Consider the following 16,894-nt stretch of genomic DNA (forward strand, 5'->3'; position numbering starts at 1 on the left):
AGATTTCTCAGAAAAAGTAGAATGCAATGTCTTCAATCTGAATGTATACAACCGAATAACACTACTCCACAACTAATTAGGTGAAATAAAACATCGTTATGCGTGAGTCAAACCAACAACAATTTTTTTTTAATATATCCTCACACAAGTCCACTGTCATCCTCTTAATGCAGGTTTGCTTAATACAATATGAATATGAATGATCGTTTTAAGGCCATTTTCCCCGCTAGAGCGGGGCTTAGCCTTGCGGGCCCCATGACAATCATGGTTCCCTGTTTGAGGCAATGTTTTTACGGCCGGATGCCCTTCCTGACGCCAACCCTTGGTCGCCTCTTACGATGCGCAGGGATACGGTGTACCTATTCTAAATTGGGGTACTCACCGTGATCATTCATCCCAGCAAGCTGGTACTCAATTTGCCGACCTCGGAAGGATGACAGGCTGAGTCAACCCCCTGGCGTTAATTCAGCGATCGACCGGGATTCGAACCCTGGATCCTAGGATCCCAAGCCGGCACCCTAACCGCTAAGCCAACACCAGGCTCCACCCCCTCAATGCTTAATACAGACAAGTAATATTTAATCTCAGGAATACAAAACCAATAAAAAGAATAAATCAAAATGTTCAGTGTAACCCTGACCCCCACTCTCACACAGAAATACCAATATGGAAGTGAAGAAATGTACAGGATACCACAGAACACAGATTAGTTGGAGCCCACACCCATTTTTCTGTGCAATTGGAGATCCTAACCCTATAGACAAATATTAAGAGGGTATCTTCAATAATATAAATGTATCTAATCATCAATAGACACACCCCTTGTCCCTCCCCCACACACATTCTCCACCCCCTCAATCCTCACTGCTCCCCTCCCCTTTCCTCACACACACCCCTTTGGATCTTCCCCCACAACCTCTCAATTAGAGTTCTGGTATTGAAAAATATTTATCATTGAGGTAAATGAAAAAAGTTTGAAAACTTAATGACCCAGTTCCAAATCAACAGAACTAAAATTAATTCAATAGACAGGTTTATAAACAAAACATTTAACCAAAGTCAATAACATCAACATCATCAACCATAAAATATTTTCCTTCTACCTTATCTGTTTCTTCATCTTCACTTTCTTCTTTAAATCCCATCACCGGTATAGATATTACAGTTGTTTTGAAATGAGTATTGGTGTTAGTTTTTATGTATTTTTCTTCCTCCTCATCAAGATTACCTCTTTGTTTACGTTTTTCCGGAAATTCATAAAGTCTTTTTCCCATGTCACTGATTTCCATATTTTGATATTTATTTGTTTTGATATTCTCCCTCTCACCCCTCTCTTTTTTCACCATATCCATTCCTCATCTTCCTTCCTTGTCTTCCTCTTTAAATTCTTCCTCCACAACAGTCCTCACAACCCTTAAACAACCACTTTCACCCCACAGAATATCAATCATATATTCATCTGGATGTTGAGATTTTCTTGTATCCATAATTGTTCTTACATTATAGCAAACCAATTATTCTGGATTTCTAAAATAAATTTACATTTTATAAACTTTAGCACCGTAAAATTATTTAACATCTTAATTAAAATCTGCATTTGTACGCTTATCACCATCAGTATAAAGCCAGTCCATTTTTATGTTGTGAAACATATTTATAAAAATACTGAAAATCTTTTTTATGGGTATGCTTGGACACAAAAATTATAAATTTCTTGAAACAACCCCCCTTCTTACAGGGTTTCTTCCTGCCAAATATTTCATAGAAAATATTTGTGTTTGAGAAATATATGAGAGATTAATATGATGGCAGGGAATCCCTCCCCATCTTTCTGTTGCTAAATCGGTTTGAATTCTCTGACTTACTAATAAGAATCGTGCTTTTTGTGTATTCATCATATACACTGCTAAAGATGTACCCATGATACACATGGGTGGGAGCACAGAATCTAAAAAAAAGGTACCAAACTAATGTGTAAAATCAATGCACCTTTAATATCAGCATCAGATGAAGCTGATATCAACAACGATGGTGATGGTGTTAGCTGGGAAGGAAGGATTGGCTATGTGCCATGATCAAGGAAATGGGTTGTTATCGAAAAATAGGAAGAAGTCTAAAGCGAATCTGGTGTGATATCAAGACGGAAAAGTTTATACACAGACACCGACAATGCGGAAACAGCGAATGTTTTCACGTGCGGAAATGGCAAAGTTGGATTAACATCGCAGCCTTCCATTCCAAACAGTGACTCTTCCCCACCACTTTTATCCAATCATTTCCTCCTACTCCTTTAAAATCAATCTCTCTATTATTATTCCAAACAGCATCATTCCAATCACAAATTCATACTATGCCATGAATATAACTAAATACAATGGTACAAACATTCATGAGGTTAACAAATATAGATGCCGTTCTCACATGTAAACCAATACAGACGAATCTGCCAGCGAGAACGGGCAGATACGAAACACTTCGTACGGATCGAAAATAAAAATCATAACTTTATTGAGAAATTTATGAAACCTCCCACACGCATTAGGATGGATAAAACCAGTGTCGTTTGGGTGTTAACTCAAAATCACAATTGTGTTGAGATACCATCAAACCAGTGAATGTTTCTGCCGAACCCACGATTGTGTTTACTTCCGCATCGGGAGCAGTTTCGTACTCCTGTGTCTGTCTGTGTGTATGTCTGTCTGGGCCGTAACTTTTTTACCATTTGAGCTATTGTCATCAAATTTTCAACAAATTTATTATAAGGAAATATTTATTATATATTTTATTATAAGAATATGGAGAAGACATATTAATAATTGTCAAAAGGTCAAAGGTCAGCATCACCTAAATCCATCAATTTTCATCAATTTGACATTAAATATAAATTTACCATTTGAGCTTTGGCATCATATTTTCAACATAGCTTCGTTATGAGAACATGGAGATCACAAATAAATAATTTAGTCAAAAGTTCAAAGGTCAGTGTCACGCAATTGAAATTTCATGCAATTGACCTGAAATTTTGAGAATTTTCATATTGATTCACTGTATTGATTCACCAATCAAAAGCTAGAAGCCGACTTTTTTTTTTTTTAGATCAAAAGCTCAAAGGTCAAGGTTACATTAAGTCATCAATTTTCTTTCCTTCATTTTACTTTGTTCATTGTTAGAAATATCTTTTACTAGCTGAAGCACCAAGTGTTGCCTGGGGGAGAGGGGAGGGAGGAGAGGGACCAGCAATGAAACACCACTCATCAAAACTCCTGCCGCACCAATACCTGCCAATAAAAGAGAGAGGCATATAATAAACCTTCCACTCGTCTCTCAATAAATATTTCTTTCTTTAATCATTAAATATTTCTTTCTTCAACATAGGTTCTGTCATTTTTACTTAAAGCGAACCAGTAGCATTTTGGTTTTTCACCTGTTCTCTCATGAGTAAAACATCAATTCTCACAGCACCTTTTCTTTGAATCATATCAACATTAATCAGACAAGGCTTTTGACTCTGAATATATAATTTTAGTTTATCAAGATTTGATTTGATTTAACATATACTCCCATTGGCACTTTACCACTCATATTATTTATTTATCAAAAAAACAAAATCAACATCTATGTAACATTAACTAGAAAGCATCTGAAAATGCAAAGCCAGTCGGCGACTGCTTTTGAATGCAGACTTTTCCTCTTCTTCTGTCTGTTAAACATGATGAAAACAGCTAAAAAAAAAAATACAAAAAATGACTATTTTAGGCAATCTTGACTTTATGACCTCAAAAACAATATGCTTCAGTAACCCATTATGCAAACCCTGCTCAAATTCCAAGTCAATCAGATGGAAAATTGACGATTTGATGCAACCATAACCCTTGACCTTTTGATCTCAGAAAACAATCGGCTTCTAGCTTTTGTGTCACACAAGTCATAATTATCATTAAAAAATTCTACAGGTGGAGTTGCACCTATGGTGAAAATTTCCTGTCAATAGGACCAACGGTTGCAGAGAAAATCATATTCATTCTGTGCGGACAAACAAACAAACAGACAAAGAGACAAAGGGACTCAAACACAAAGAAAAACGGACTCTTGCACAAAAAGGTGCAAAAACAGATCCTTGCAACGACAGACCAATCAGCCTGCTCCCAATTATCAGCAAAGTCATGGAATCCATCATTGCTTCGGAAATCAAATCCTTCCTCTTCTCCATTGGCTTGATCTCTGATCATCAATTTGGATTCAGACCAGGTCATTATACTCTGGACATGCTGCTTCTGCTGTCTCAACAATGGATGGAGGTCCTCAATGACAAACAGGAAATCAGAGCTGTCTCACTTGACATATCACATGCCTTCGATATGGTCTGGCACCCCGCTCTGCTCTCCAAACTCTCCTCCTATGGTATCCATGGAAATCTCCACGCATGGCTTGCGGACTTCCTCTCTGGTCGTAGTCAACGTGTGGCCCTGAATGGATTTCTCTCATCTCCCCATCCTGTTCAGGCTGGAGTTCCCCAAGGCAGTGTTCTGGGCCCTGTGCTTTTTTGGTCTTCATCAATAATGTTGGTGTTGGTGTTGGGCTAGCGGCTAGGGTGCCAGCTTAAGATCCCAGGATCCTGGGTTCGAATCCAGGTCGATCGCTGAATTAACGCCAGGGGGGTTGACTCAGCCTGTCATCCTTCCGAGGTCGGCTAATTGAGTACCAGTCCACTGGTAATTCCCTGCTTGTCGTAAAAGGCGACAAAAAGGGTTGGCGGCAGGAAGGGCATCCGGCCGTAAAACATTGCTTCAAAAAGGGGACCAAAAAACAACAACAACCACGGTCCCCGAAAAAGGCCAACCCCCGTTTTGCGGGGAAAAATGGCCTCTAAATGTGGTTTTTAAAAATTTATTATCAATGATCTTTCCGACTCTTTGGAAAACCTTCTCTATCTCTCTGCTGATGACTCCACGCTCTGCCGCTCCATTCCTCATCCCTCCGATCGGCAGTCTGCAGGGATCCTCCTCACTCTCTGCAGACCTGGACAAAATCACAGATAGGTCAAACCAACAGTGAAGTTGCTTGATGTCCACAATTTTAAAGGACATGTTTTCCTGTGTTTGGAATACGTGAGTGGAGGTGAGTTTTCTAACTTTTCTGAAACTCTACCAATGTTTGTGTCCATCGAGTCAAGTGACACTTGAGCAGCTATGACGAACAGCCAGGTTTTAGATCTTTGTTCACTGTGTCAAAGGTTCACACCTTTCAGAAAATATGGCAACCATTCTTGACATTTGATTTACGCATCACAAATAGAGCAATTTCATATTTGTACTGAGAGAAGTACAAACTGAAAGTAAAATCCTGGAGAACATGGAAATTTACAAGTGTTAACACATCCACATACTGTGCAGAAATCGGGTGTTTTTAACGTTACTTGTTTGTCATGTACGGAGATCTTTCATAAAAATAGCACAATGAAAATTTAAGTTCGAATATAAAAGTGATTAGTGTATTTCCCCCCTCTTTCTCGCATTTACATCCGGCTATCACGTGAACACAACTCACTTACTGTGATTCACATCTGTTTCATTTTGCCCTCGTTTCAGGTGCTTGCAGAAACAATTGAGGTTTTTTTATGCCTCCGCCGACGAAGTCACTGGAGGCATTATTTTTTGGGGGGTTGTTTATCCGGCTGTCCGTCCATGCGTCCATGGTAGATTTTTCTTACCACGATAACTCAAGAACTGCTGAAGAGATCGAAGTCTTCCGGACTAACTTCCTCTCTAGTCGTAGTCAACGTGTGGCCCTGAATGGGTTTCTCTCATCTCCTCTTCCTGTTCAAGCTGGAGTTCCCCAAGGCAGTGTCCTGGGCCCTGTGCTTTTTCTGGTCTTCATCAATGATCTCTCTGACGCTCTTGAAAATCCTCTCTATCTCTTTGCTGACGACTCTACTCTCTGTCGCTCCATTCCTCATCCCTCAGATCGGCAGTCTGCAGCCTCCTCACTCTCTGCAGACCTGGACAAAATCACAGACTGGGCAAACAAGTGGAACATGTCTTTCAATCCTGACAAATCTCACACTCTTACGATGTCTCTCCGAAAAGACCGACTGGACAACCCTCCCATCCACTTTCTGAATTGAATAATCCTCTCCAAGAAGCTATTTTACTCAAGCTTTTGGGTCTCACTATCTGCCATGATCTTTCCTGGGAAAACCACATTTCAAATCTGGCCTCCAATGCCAGTCGCCGACTGGGCATCCTCCATCGTGCGAAGTCCTTCCTTGGCACACCTGAGCCCCTCACCACATACAAGGCTTTCATCCGCAGCTCAATGGAATACTGCTCTCCCCTCTGGGCTGGTGCTCCTGCCTCACACCTAGCTCGTCTTCACGCTGTTGAAACCAAAGCGTTCAGAATCATTGGAATCTCCCGCGATGAAGCTAACTCCAAGGGCCTTTCACTCACTCACCGCAGGCAGGTTGGTGGTCTTTCCGTCTTCTCCCGACTCCTCTCTGGCCTTGCCCCCCCAGCTCTCTCTGGGCTCTGTCCCCCAAATATTCCTACAGGTCGCACAAGATCTGCCTGCAACCCTCTTATGGTTAAACTGCCAAAATCAAGACTTTCTGCTCACCTTCACTCCTTCATTCCTCTTTTCTCCCGCCTCTGGAACAAACTCCCTCACTCTCTTCAATCCCACTCCACCCTCCAGGTCTTTAAAACAGCTGTTCACCACCATCTCTCATCTTCCCCCATCCAAAACCTTGATCTTTTCTACCCCCACTAATTTCATCCCAAATCCTACACTTTTTTGAAATACCAACTTCTGTCCTGGAAGTCTTTGGTCTCCTTGTGTTTTATACCTCTCCCCCCCTCGCCCCCCTTCCCACGCCTCCTCCCCCCAGGCCCTCTCCCTCCCGCGCTTCTCTCTGCTCTCAGGTGTTGTGTTTGTGTGCTTCCCCTCCTCTCCCCATCTTGTCTTCTGCTCCCTCTTTTTGTATGTTTTGTTTGGCTGGTTGATTTGTTTGTGAAATAAATGTTAGCTCTTTCACGAGCCTCGATTCAGTATAACAAAAAAATAACAAAAAAAAAACAAGTGGAATATGTCTTTCAATCCTGACAAATCTCACACTCTTAATATGTCTCTCCGAAAAAAAACGACTGGACAATCCTCCAATCTACTTTCTCAACAATCCTCTCCAAGAAGTTCTGTCACTCAAGCTTTTGGGTCTCACTATCTGCCATGATCTTTCCTGGGGAAAATCACATTTCCAAGCTGGCCTCCAAACCCAGTCGCTGACTGGGCATCCTCCGTCGTGCGAATTCCTTCCTTGGCACACCTGAGCTCCTCACCACATACAAGGCTTTCACCTGCAGCTCAATGGAATACTGTTCTCCCCTCTGGGCCGGTGCTCCTGCCTCACACCTAGCTCGGCTTCACGCTGTTGAAACCAAAGCTTTCAAAATCTTTGGAATCTCCTGCGATGAAGCTAACTCCGAGGGCCTTTCACTCACTCACCGCAGGCAGGTCGGAGGTCTTTCTGTCTTCTACCCACTCCTCTCCAGCCTTGCTCCCCCAGCTCTCTCTGTGCTCTGTCCCCCAAATATTCCTACAGGTCACACAAGATCTGCCAGCAACCCTCTTATGGTTAAACTGCCAAAATCAAGACTCTGCTCACTTTCACGCTTTCATTCCTCTTTTCTCCCGCCTCTGGAACAAAATCCCTCACTCTCTTCAATCCCACTCCTCCCTCCAGGTCTTTAAAACAGTTGTTCACCACCATCTCTTATCTTCCCCATCCAAAACCTTGGTCCTTTCTACCCCCGCTAATTCACCCCAGATCCACCTTTTTGAAATACCAACTGTGGTGATATTGTCACCTACGTTACAACCCCGATGTTATGCTACCCACTGTCCACTACGCGGCTCCTATAAGAGTCTGCCCGTTTAGTGCAGAAGGTAGTTCTGTGACATGTATCCTATGGCATCTCCATGCCTTCGTAGAATGGTAAGGGTTCTGCATTGTGCGTTGCCTGCTTGATTGCTGGCTTGAATAGATATCACTCGTATGTACCCGTAATGTTACTAACACCATGATTGCTGGTTTTCTTTTAGATGCTGTTTGAGATCGATTACGATTAAACTCAGATCGGAGACATTGTTGTATTCTCTCATTCTTACAACACCAACTTCTTTCCTGGAAGTCCTTGCAGTGTCCATGTGTTTTATACTTCACCCATCCCCCCCCCCCTTCCCACGCCTCCTCCCCCCAAGCCCCCTCCCTCCCACAGATCTTCCGATGTCCCTGCTCTCATATGTTGTGTTTGTGTGCTTCCTCCTCTCTCCCCATCTTGTCGACCGCTCCCCTTATTTTATGTGTCTGTTGGATTTTTTTTTTGTGATTAATGTTAGCTCTTTCACGAGCCTCGATCTTGTATGTAAAAAAAAAATTAAAAAAAGTTAATTGAACATCTTACTTACCCTACGCAGTATTTAAGTATATAATTCAATTGAAATAAAATAATAATTTTAAACGTCAGATAAAAAAAATCTGGAAATTTTGCACCATTGACGCAGTCTTCTACACCATGTCCAAGTACTGCAAAATTGGAAGCGATATGATGGTGATATCTATCTATAATTCCAGCAATCTCTGTGTGTATGTTTGTATGTTTGTATGTTTGTATGTTTGTATGTTTGTATGTTTGTATGTATGTTTGTCTGTGACCGCTGTTTCTCGACAACTACCGGTCCGATATACTTGAAACTTGCCAGGTATATTGCTGGGGACCCGAGGATGTGCCTTTTCAAGGTTTTAAATTAATCGCAGAAGTAGTTACCGAGCTATGTCCAAAAAACGATTCAACCAATCAGAGAGCAGCGAGCTATCACGTGTGCCGAACGTGGCGAACAGACTCTGCCTCGGATGGCACATTTGAGAGCGTATTCATTTATTTCCCGTCGGCAAACTATGTTGGCGCTATGTTGGCGTTAAACGATGTTTTAAAACGAATTAAAACTAATTTGCGATTCTTTCGCTTTCCTGCGATATGCGACCTTCCGGAGCTCCTGTGAGAGCGTGCGCCATTACGGATAGTACGGGTACGGGCATGCCATATGTTGGCGTTAAACTATGTTTTAAAACTAATTAAAACCATTTCATGTAAATAGAGGGGGGGGGGGATTGTCACTGTACTCGCAAGCCGTTCGCCGTTCGCTTTGGCGTTGCGAATGGACCAAAACATTTCATGGACCAAACCATTTCATGTAAAGCGTTCGCCGTTCGCTTTGGCGTTGCGAATGAACCAAAACATTTCATGAACCAAACCATTTCATGTAAATAGAGGGGGGGATATAATTTTAGATATAGATATAGTACGGGCATGCCCTAGTATAATTAAATTGAAATAAAATAAAGATTGTAAAGGTCGTATAAAACATTAATTTTGGAAGTTTATGGCCGTTGATACAGTGGCTATTACACCATCCCATCTAACACATTTCATTAGTTCTTCATACCTGTAGTTTGTGTCCTTTATGACTTCCTTTACTGTTTGAAATGCTTTTCAATTGTGTTTGACTGCAAGGCAGGCAGACAGAGGGAAAAATTATCTCACTCCGATTGGCACATGTGAGATTGGGACAAATTCAAAGCCAAAGAACGGCTAAACTACAGATTTGTTTTCTGATTCGTGTTCAAAATATAACTTTCAATTGAAATTAAGTTGTTCCTCGATCATACACATTTGTGAATGGATGCACAGATGGAGAGGCAGACAGAAGTGTACCAAGTGCTTAACCCCGATTTTAGATGACTGACTTCCGCCACTCCCGTTATCAACGTGGGGCTCTCAACGGAACCCTTTTTTCTCCTCCCCGTCAAGGCTGGAGTACCCCAAGGGAGTGTTCTAGGCCACATCCTATTCCTAATCTTCATCAATGATATATCTGACTCTCTGGAAAATCCTCTTTATCTCTTTGCTGATTACTCCACTCTCTGCCGTGACATCGGTCATCCTGACAGGCAGGCAGCAGCCTCTACCCTCTACTCAGACCTTGACAAAATCACAAACAGGTCAAACACCTGGAATGTCTTTCAATCGAGATAAATCCCACACAGTCACCCACTCTTCTCTGTCTTCTCTCTGAAAAGACCATTCTGCAAACCCCACCATCTACTTTCTCAACAACCGTCTAAAAGAGGTTCACCCGCTCAAACTCTTGGGTCTCACTCTCAGCCATGATCTCCAAACAACCATTGGAATTAATCGGTGATATAGATATTAATCGGAGGGTCACGGATAGCCAACTGCGAGCTTTAACTCGGAGGCGATGCCCAAATGCGGATTTCACTATATATGCGTGGGAGGAAGAAAGAAGAAGAGGCTGAAGGGATTACCTGATCGATCCTGCCGGGCAGCCCTCAAACCTGCAGAAAATAAACTCACACGAAAACCCAGATTTCAAATGTACAGAAAAATAAACAGGTTTATTAAAATGGAATGCCGGTAACAAGAAACGCGACGGTAAATCAAATTCCTAATCGGGACATCCCCACACCAGACTTATAACACAGACACGGGAAGAAAAGAACGTTGGAAAATAAAAACGTGCGGTTTATCGTGCACTTAGCTCTGATCAGCTCGTGAGGGTCTCGCCAGGGTCTGCAAATGGGTCCGGCTGGTGTGCGCACGCAAAACGTGCGCGTTGGCGGGAACTAGGCCTCGTTGTGCCCATTCACGCTGCAGCGCTCGCACCAGGCCTTGTCATGCCGCACGGCAAGTCGCGCGTCGTTTCCGCCTGCAAAACTCTGCACGTCTCCCGGTGGCGTCTCTGAACATGGCTGGTCCAAGCACAACCACGCGAGGGAGAAGAACAAGGAAACCAGCGGAGGGCAGAACAGTACAAGATCAGAGGGTAAGAAAGCAAGAGTCCAGGGTCAGCGGAGGCAAAAGCAAGAGCGGAGGGCAAGAAGAGAGAAAATGTCGGTCCTTGAGTGCTTTTAACGTCGGGTCGTGATGTCATCAGCACTTCTCCACCAATCAGCGCGCTGCTTCTTGCTCCGCCCTGGCCAATCACTAGACCCTTCCTACTCCGGCCTTTCCATTGGTCAACTCCCGCCCAATAGCGAATTGCTTCTTGCTCCGCCCTGGCCAATCACGTGTCCTTGGGGCGTGTCTTCGGCCTGCTTGTCTTCCGTGGCGATGTAGCTGGTGCGTCCCAAATGGCAGTATTCATTCATTCTTCCGGTTGGTTTTATGGTTATTATTTAGTGCAATTAATGGGCCTTTCTCACTTGTGTCTACGGTGCAGTGCCAAAAGAGCCAAAGGATAGATCACATAGGGTAAGACTTACAAGGGATAATTTATTCGTATGCCCTAAGCTAGTTAACATGCCCCGCCCCCTCATGACGGGGACGAAGATACACCTTATCCGACATTCAGCTAAACATAACTTATTACAGGTGGTGATGGTTCTTACCCGACATCCGAAGCTGCCTATACGAATCTACCTGACTCTACATATCACTACCCCCACAAACAAAACAATAAATATATATGAGCTAAGACATACAAGATAAAGTATGTGTTAAGGTATATAAGTATAAGATATTTAAGAGGTAAGAAATACACAAGTGGAAAAAAAAGGAAAATAATAATTGGGTTGGGGGGATTTTAATGGACTACTGTCCATTAAACCATAGACCATAGAGTGGAGAAAATCACAACCTTGGTATTTAAATGTAAAACATAATAAATGTGGTAAATATCAAAAGGTCTTATTGAAGAAATAACTAAGACAAGCGTCAATAAAGCATATGGACTGGGGGGTTTAAAAAGATGTAATGGATGCCAATAAATCGATGGAAAAAGAATCTACTACAATCTTAAAATGATATGTGGCTCAGGAGGTGCACAGATCAGAACGTTGAGGGATGTTTGTCATTTTATCTCTACTCAACAAAGATTATTTAAACCAAGAACCAAATTTCAACATATTATTTATCTACATTCTCGATGGTGAGGAAAGTCAAAAGAAAATCAAGCTCTTCCCTAAAATAGAAACTAACCAAATATTTATCAGTACTCTCTGAGTTTAATGGAAAGATACCAGTGTGCTAGAATTGGGTTGAGAAAAAATATGATGCCCAATAAAGAGGCGAGGGTACGGTGCGTGTATTAATGTGTGTGTGTGTACATGTGTCCCAACAATTTGTGATTCGGGGGAAAATGTTGGTTGTTGGATAAAAGCTTGGCAGGGAATGAATGTGAGTGAGCAACAGTGAGTCTGTCGAGTGGTTGCAACAGTGAGTGTATGTCGAGTGGTTGCAACAGTGAGTGTCTGTCGAGTGGTTGTCCTAGCACCAACACTTTTCCCCTACTCAGGGATGAGGAATTTTAGTCACACACAATGGGGTCTGTTTGACGTTTCTAACTGCATGAATGAGCGAGGCATATCCAAAATGACATTTAATTACTTTACGCTTATTTGAAACACTCATGGAAAGAACTACACGATATGAAGCATTTGGTCCATTCCATGGAAGTGGTCCAAGGAGGTCAAATATTAAAGGAGGCCAAGCATGTCATTTTAACATTACATTTTATTCATAGCATTTCAAATTATAAAGTTTCAACAGAAGTAGCCATATAAGTCATCGATAAAATGAGTCATACAGACAGACAAACAAACAAACAAACAGGTGTGAAAACATAACCTCTGCCCACCGATAAACACAGTGCCCTTCATAAATATTGGAACAGTGAAGTCAAATTTGTTGTTATTGCTCTATAGTCAAGAAATTTGGATTTGAGATGAAAATATTAATACGAGGCAAGAGTACAGAAGATCAGCTTTTACTTCTTGGTATTTCTATGCATATACATTTTACCATTGTAGAAAAATAGCACTTTTTTATGTTCAGTCCCCCCATTTTAGGTAAGCATAAGTATTACAACAGATTAACTTAAAGTAAATTAAATTAGTATAATAGTTAATATTTGGTTGCATACCCCTTGCAATAATGTAATAACTGCATCGAGCATGTGACCCATCGACATCACCAAACTCTTGGTATCTTCCTTTGAGATGCTGTGCCAAGCCGTTACTGCAGCCATTTTAAGTTGTTGTTTGTTTTAGGGGGTTTCTGACTTTCTCACTCCTTTTCAGCAAGTGAAATTCATGCTCCATTGGATTTAAATCAGGAGATTGACTTGGCCAGTCTAAAACCTTCCACTTGTTCCCCTGATAAACTCCTTGGTTGCATTCAGTGTGTTTTGGGTCATTGTCTTGCTGCATGGTGAAGTGCCGCCCAATGAGTTTGGAGACATTGTCTTGTAAATAAGCAGACAAAATGTTTCTGCACACTACCGAATTCATTCTGCTGATGCCATCATTTGTTACATCATCAATAAAGATGAGTGAGCCAGTTCCTGAGGCAGCCATGCAAGCCCAAGCCATGACACTACCTCCACCATGCTTCACAGATGAGGTAGTATACTTTAGATCAAAAGCAGTTCCTGCCTTTATCCACACTTTCACCTTTCCATCGCTTTGTTAAGGTTTATCTTGGTCTCAACTGTCGATAAAACTTTGTTCCAGAACTCTACTGGCTCACCTCTGTACTTCTTAGCAAATTTTAATCTAACCTTTCTATTTTTTGGTGCTGATGAGAGGAGGTTTGCATCTTGCAGTGTAGCCTTTGTAATTCAGCTTTAGAAATCTTCCGTGAATGGTAGATTGTGATACCTTCACCACTGCTCTCTGGAGGTTGTTCGTGATGTCACTGACAGCTGTTTTGGAGTTTTTTTCTTCACAGCTCCGATTATTTTTCTGTCATCAACTGCAGTCGCTTTACTTAGCCAACCTGGCCATTATCTATTGCTAAGTAAACTAGTGGGTTTTTTTTTTCCAAGATACAGCAAGATACAGCAAGTTCCCCTACAATGGCACTTCTAACAACGCTGTTTTACTTTTACATTGCTAACTAATAGGGGATCGCTATTCTTACAATGTCGTGTCATTTCCATACAACGTTGCTGTGATTGGTACTGTATACAGTAATGTACACGTAAGGATGTAACTGTTGTGACTATTACAGAGGTAAACAAAGTATTCATTGGTTCGTAGCTTTACATAATGCCACTGGAAACATCCCACCCTACTCCTCTGTAAATGAATGCTCTATAACATTTGGGCAAACAACCCCCCTGTACAGGCGCTTGGTGACCTGTCCCACGCTGACAGGTGTATGAACATGAACTTGATGCCAACTTTCCCAAAGAATGCCGTTTTATTCTGGAATGAACAAAACCATACATAAAGGATATTATTTCACACCAGCAGTATAGAAATATCGAGCAATAAAGCGTACAGAAACGACCACAAAAATGCCAAATGATTAAAACATTACAGAGAGGTATTTTCATAGTAGGATAATAACCTACCAAGTGTTCATACCCGGAGAATGAGCGAATGCTCAAGGGAAGTATCCAGCAGAGAAAATGTAGGTTTGCAACGCTCCAAGGCAAAACACCGCATTATGTGGCAAACAGAAAAAGAAAATGCCAACAAAAGCAGGAGTTGTTATTATTGTTCCTAAAAGAACGCTTCCCCTACCGTAAAATGGGGGTCAATAGGGACAGCAAGGTGAATAGGGACACAAACTGAAAAAAAGTTCGGAAACTTTTTTCGCTGAAAATTGATAACTATACTGATTTGTTGATATTTGGGTTGAAAGTGTTCTCTTGTTTTTTTAAAAAGCAACTTATAGTCGTGAATAACCCCATATATTGGTTCAATAGGAATAAATAGGATTTTTATGGCTGTCCCTATTCACCCCGTTTTACGGGTGAATAGGGACAGTCACTAATACAAAAAAAATAATAATCAAGAAATAGGGACAGTTTGGAGAAACCTTTTATCCCATTTTTTTTTTATTGGCACCGTGGTTTATATTATGGGTGCATATTATGTGCATCCATCTGAGCTATCAATTTAGCAATAAGTTGGAAACTCAGGATTGTTTCTTGATTATTATTTTTTTGTATTAGTGACTGTCTCTATTCACCCGTAAAATGGGGGTGAATAGGGACAGCCATAAAAATCCTATTTAACCTATATATGGGGTTAATAGGGACTATAAGTTGCTTTTTTTTAAAACAAGAGAACACTTTCAACCCAAATATCAACAAATCAGTATAGTTATCAATTTTCAGCGAAAAAAGTTTCTGAACTTTTTTTCAGTTTGTGTCCCTATGCACCTTGCTGTCCCTATTCACCCCCATTTTACGGTACCCACGCCCTCTTTGTCCTTTTTCAGTATCCACATGGTGAACTACGCTGTTATTTGTGAAGTTAATTTCCGTTAAACATGAGTAATAAATGTCCTGCTACCATGTGGCCAAAAAATTTTATGTGGACAAAATGGCCAGTGAACAGTCCCAGGAAGAACCACAGTGTTGATGACGATATAGAGTCATTGAGGGAGGTGGAACCTGCTCCAATTTCCTTCTCATTGCAATAGGCCACTCCCACCATTTACCCTCCCACTGCACCTCCTCAAGCTCCATCCATACCATTGTCAGTGAATACAGTACAGTACATTACTTTCCATGTTACTTTTTTGTTATTCGTTGTGCTTTTACATATTACTTGCAAAATCAAAGATTTTTCAAGCATAGTGGTTGGTCGACTTTGTTATTCTGTCTGTGTGCGTGTGTCTGTCTGTCAATCGTCTACAGTTCACAATTCTAAACCAATCGTCATGAAACTTTACCAAATTGTAGAGGTAGTCACAACTGAGAAGCCTATTGATTTTGAGGTCAAAGGTCATCTTGAGGTCCAATTTCTAAAATCGACATTGTTCATCCGATTGATTTGAAAGTTAAACTGGATTTGCATATTGGGTCACTGAATTGGGAAACAAACCATTTCAGGTCAAAAGGTCAAACTTCTAAAATCATCAATTTTCGTCTGAAATATAATCAGTTTTCGACTGATTGTCCTGAGCATTGATTAACATCATCAATTTTAATCTTAATGAAATGGACAATTTGATGTATCCATGGCAACTTTCTTTTTTGTGGAGGTAGGAGGGAGTTGGATCTTGCAAGTATCGTGCCCTGCACGACGTCTTTCTTGTTTGTTAGGTATTATATTTTATGATTAGGATGTTATTGAATGTAAATTTTCCAAAATATGCTTTCGTAGACTTATTAAATGTGTTTTTCATGGAAATTATTTTCGACATGGGACACATTGAATGTTACCTATATTAATTTAAATGGGAAAAATCGTTTCCAACAACGTCGTTTCCTCCAATGTCGTACTTTTAAGGTACAGATTAATGACATTGCAGGAGAACGTACTGTATTCCAAATAGCTGTATTTGCCCTGCCCAATTTTTGTGCTATGATTCTAATTGGGAGAGACTATGATTTAGCTCTTACATGAGCCTCGATCTTGTATACAAAAAAAATAAAAATAATAATATTCTGTTCTTTCAGCTTCCAAAACTGCTTGCTTTTTTCACAGACAGTTCTCTGGTCTTCATGTTGGTTTATGCCAACTGACTCCAAATGCAGACTTCCCAAGCAAAAGCAAAGGCTAAATCCAAGACTAGACATTCACAGCTCTTTTACAAGTGAACGATCAATGCAAGAAGAAACACCTGTCAATCATTTGTTCCAATACTTTTGCTTACCTAAAATGGGGGGACTGAACAGAAAAGTGCTATTGTTCTACAATGGTAAAATAAAAACCAATAAATAAAACCTGACCTTCTGTACTCTTGCCTCGTATTCATCTTTTGATCTCAAATCCATATTTATTGACTATAGAGTAATAATGACAAATTTGACTTCACTGTTCCAATACTTAGAGAGGGCACTGTATGCGGATGTGAAGGTT

At 41.0% G+C, this 16,894-nt stretch overlaps 1 protein-coding gene across 1 annotated transcript in view; it reads right to left on the reverse strand.

Moving 5' to 3' along the window:
• Nucleotides 1-16,894, reverse strand: part of LOC137427749 (uncharacterized) — a 46,295-nt gene that overhangs the window by 3,207 nt on the left and 26,194 nt on the right. The gene's annotated exons all lie outside the window — the stretch shown is intronic.

The sequence above is a fragment of the Myxine glutinosa genome, chromosome 5 (assembly GCF_964187855.1).
Source record: "Myxine glutinosa chromosome 5, kmMyxGlut1.1, whole genome shotgun sequence".
In the NCBI taxonomy this organism is placed as follows: domain Eukaryota; kingdom Metazoa; phylum Chordata; class Myxini; order Myxiniformes; family Myxinidae; genus Myxine; species Myxine glutinosa.